At 41.6% G+C, this 3,751-nt stretch overlaps 1 non-coding gene across 1 annotated transcript; it reads left to right on the top strand.

Annotated features, from left to right (window-relative positions):
* Window positions 1–3,202: 3,202 nt before the first annotated feature.
* On the top strand, window positions 3,203–3,274 carry trnap-ugg (transfer RNA proline (anticodon UGG)). Its single transcript has one exon. It is a non-coding gene; the product is annotated as a tRNA-Pro (tRNA).
* Window positions 3,275–3,751: the final 477 nt, after the last annotated feature.

The following is a 3,751-nucleotide window of genomic DNA, read 5'->3' as shown; positions in this document are numbered from 1 at the left end:
AGAGCGTTTGACACAGGCCTGATTTTGAAAAGAAGAAAATAAATCTGCTTCTCCTCTATGATATTAAAGTAGGGCAGAGCACTGAACAAGTAAACAGACTGTTTACTGGGGGAAGTTTAGAGAATACAACATTTAAAATGAAGAAAATAATTTGGCAGCCAGAGCACCAGCAAGGAAATCAGAGCAGGATGAAAGTTTACTTCAGAGTTTTCTCTTATTTATTTATTTTAAACAGAGCTAACGATCCTCTTTATATCTGAGGACTCTTATTTTGGTAACTGGCCACATTCAGTCCAGACTCTGTGTGGACGACCAAAACCTGAAACTGGATTTAAAAGCGAGCTGATCCTCGTCACATTCAGACACCAGTTTAAAACCTTTTAAAATGTCTGTTTGACATTTGATCAATAGGGATGTTCTTGAAGTGTTGGAGGAAAGGATGAATGGACTGACATGTGAGGACATTTTTGAAAAGTCAGGACAGTTGAGGATGATTTTGAAAATGGAGGACATTTTAAACCATTTTCTGATTGGACCTTTTGACAGGGAGGACATATTTGGCAAGTGAAGATGTTTGACATTTGAGGGACATCATGGCCTCCACTTTGCCGACACTCTTGGCAAGTGAGGACATTTTGGCAGCTAAAGACATTTTTCACAAGTGAGGATAATTTTGAAACATGAGGACATTTCTGGAAAATAAGGACATTCTTTTTTCTTTTTTTTTAGTAAATGAGGATGCTGTGGAGGGGGAGAAAATGTTAAGCAAGTGAGGACATATTTATCAGATGAAGACATTCTGAAAAGTTAGGACATTTTGGCTGACAACATTTTTCTAAAGTGAGAGTATAGTGGAAATGAGTGTGGTGACATTTTTAGAAAGGCAGGACATTACTGAAAAATGAGAATCATGTTGACAAATTAGGACTTTTTTTTGCAAGTGAGGACATTTTGGAAAGTCCAAACATTTGAGAATCTGGAAGATGAAGAGTTTTGTAAAACTAGATAATTTTTGTCAAGTGAGTTTTTTTTAGGTGAAGTACAGGTTTTAAATTTAGATATTTTGGAAAGTAACATTTTTAGAAAGTGAAGACAGTCTTCACTATTTGATGGACTTGGTTTTAAGGTTAATGTGGGTCCTCACAAGTGTGTGAGTTAAGGGTACTGAAGGTTTTAGGTTTCACAGTCGCTTCAGATGTCTGTTTTAAATATAACTTCATGTTTCCAGAAAAAGCCGCTCACACACAGTCAGAGGAGGTGGTTACACAGTCAGGTGTTGGGAGTGTATGTGATGTTATTTATATACTCCCACTCTGCCTTGGGTTAAGTTTAGCCACCAGTCTACCCAGCAACCCTCGCTGCCCTCTCATGGGGCTCTTTTGTCGTCCTGCTCTCGCCATGAGTCAAACAAATGGATGACAGTGGACACACCTCCACAGCCGACCAATCACCATGTAAAGTCGGTGTGATTGTCACATTTTCAGTTTTGTTAAGTTGAAACTCCAGAAGATAAAAATTGTTGGATGCAACGTCTACACTTTCAGACGCTGTTAGACAATCCAACAAGCTTCTCTTGCTTCCTGAGACCAAGTGTCTGAACAAATCTACTTAAGTCGAGACGTCATGACTGATGAGCACCTGCTGTTTTATTACTCTCACTTAGCTAGCTAACGTTAGCAAAGTGAGAGTAATATGGAAATAAGAAATTCTGGAGCATGGGGACATTATGTGAGCTAATGCCATCATCAGCTCACTCATATCAACTGTAATGATAAAAGAACTGCATTTCATTTTCCTCTCATGTCTACATCACGTTGCACACCTGTTACTTTCATTTTTATTGCACAGATGAAAAAACGGCTCTTACTTAGCAAGTGGAAACGTTTTTTTCTGGTCAGTCTGAAGTCCTGTTCACACGACAACAGTTTTGCTAAAAACAAATGTTTTTCCCTCGTGTTATAAAAGTTCTGCACTCTCACAGCAACACAGTGAAAACGATCTTCGTGTACACTGCGAAAAGGATTTTAAAGCACCATAGTATGCAGCCAGGCCAGTAGATGGCGACAAACACGGCTCGATAGTCCACCATTGTTGTTGTTCAGTGTGTGAGGTGGGGCTGTGTCGTCACAAATTTCACAAGAACTGCACAAGAGAGACTAACCTCTGGAGCCCAGTTTCAAAACTTGACATTTTCACACTGCTGTTGTGTAAACAGGACTTTAACCTGACAACAGGAGTAGACAACGAGGTCACCGTCCAATGTCCCTGTCTACAGGACGTTAGAAACTTGTGGCTCTGACAAAGTTTTCCAAGGGCTTTTCAGTGTTGGAGAGAAAATGAAGCAGTGAATGTTTTCCTCTGACTGTGCTGCTATGTTTTCAGTGTAAGTGGTGAGTTGGAAACTGAACTGGAATCAAAAGCATCTCACAGAGCACAAAGCAAAATATGCACAAATACAACCTCCGAAAAGACTTCAGAGCTCCCAAACATCCATATTTAGAGCAATTTAAATCCCATTTTCGAGTGCGTCTGAACCCAGACTCTGAGTGCAGCGTTTGAGGCTCAGTTTCCATATTTCTGCCATCTTCCCCTCTGTGGAGATTGGCTCCTGGTGAAAGTAGGTCGACCACAGTGGAAGCTTGGCTTTCCTCCTCATAGACGCTTCCTCACTTTGGGTTTTCTCTGCAGGAGGAAAAAGCTCCCTCAGTCTGCGTGCCCGGCCTCTTTGAGGAAACACAGGAAAAGAAAACACACATGAGGATCATCGGGTCTGTGGGTTGGACTGATGGATGTGAATGGGTTTGTTTCAGTTTACTGCTCTGAAATCCAACTTTCAGAGACGTGGACTTTGCTTCAGAGTTTTTAACGAAATTCAAATTAGATTTTAAAATAGAGATTCAGTAACAGTGAAAGAAGCTCAGTGTTTGTCAACAGCTCACTGTAAACTGCCAAAGACATATGAACATGTGGACGTGCCTCTGTCTCTTCACTGCCTTAAAGATGCATTGACCTATTATTGCCTTATGAGGGTGACATGGTGAAAGTGGAAGTGTACTCATGCATCCAGAGCAGGTCCATCCGTCCAGTGTTCCCTGTTTTCTCTCTGTGTTTGGTCTCCTCCTCCACTCTCTGAAATAAAGTGTCAGATCTGATCAGACACTCTGAGCTGAAGTTATTCCACCTTCTCCTTCTCTGTCTCTGTGGCTCGTTGGTCTAGGGGTATGATTCTCGCTTTGGGTGCGAGAGGTCCCGGGTTCAAATCCCGGACGAGCCCAACAGTTTTTAGTCTTTAATGTTTCTCTGTCAGTGAAGTTCTTAAAACGATGAAACCAAACAAGCAGTTTTGGTTGAAGATGCTGCTACGCTACGCTACGCACTTTGTCCCCTCTGAGTTGACCACGTTTCAGTTGAGAAGTCAGAAGAACATGGCCGCTCACAGAGTCTCTACAGCTGCTCTGTCAGAGTTTAGCTCCTGAAGAACAGCTGAGCTGTTCACATCAGAGTTTAACACAAACTCCTTAAACCTGGAACATTAAACCATGAAGGTGAACTGATTCAGTCGTATCTCAGACTAGCTGTTGTTAGCAACAGTTGCTAACATCGCTCTACAAACAGCGTAGCAACATGTCCACAGATAAACCTGAACAGTTCTCTGTGTCTGACTGACTTCATGTAAACTAATGAGACTGAGCTGCTATAAACAGGAACATTAGCAAAGAGTTCACTGCTGCTGATGAGGAGCAGCCATCTT

The sequence above is a fragment of the Lates calcarifer genome, linkage group LG5 (assembly GCF_001640805.2).
Source record: "Lates calcarifer isolate ASB-BC8 linkage group LG5, TLL_Latcal_v3, whole genome shotgun sequence".
Classification (NCBI taxonomy): domain Eukaryota; kingdom Metazoa; phylum Chordata; class Actinopteri; family Centropomidae; genus Lates; species Lates calcarifer.
Note: the sequence above shows the minus strand (reverse complement) of the source record. Positions and strands in the feature narration are given on the sequence as shown.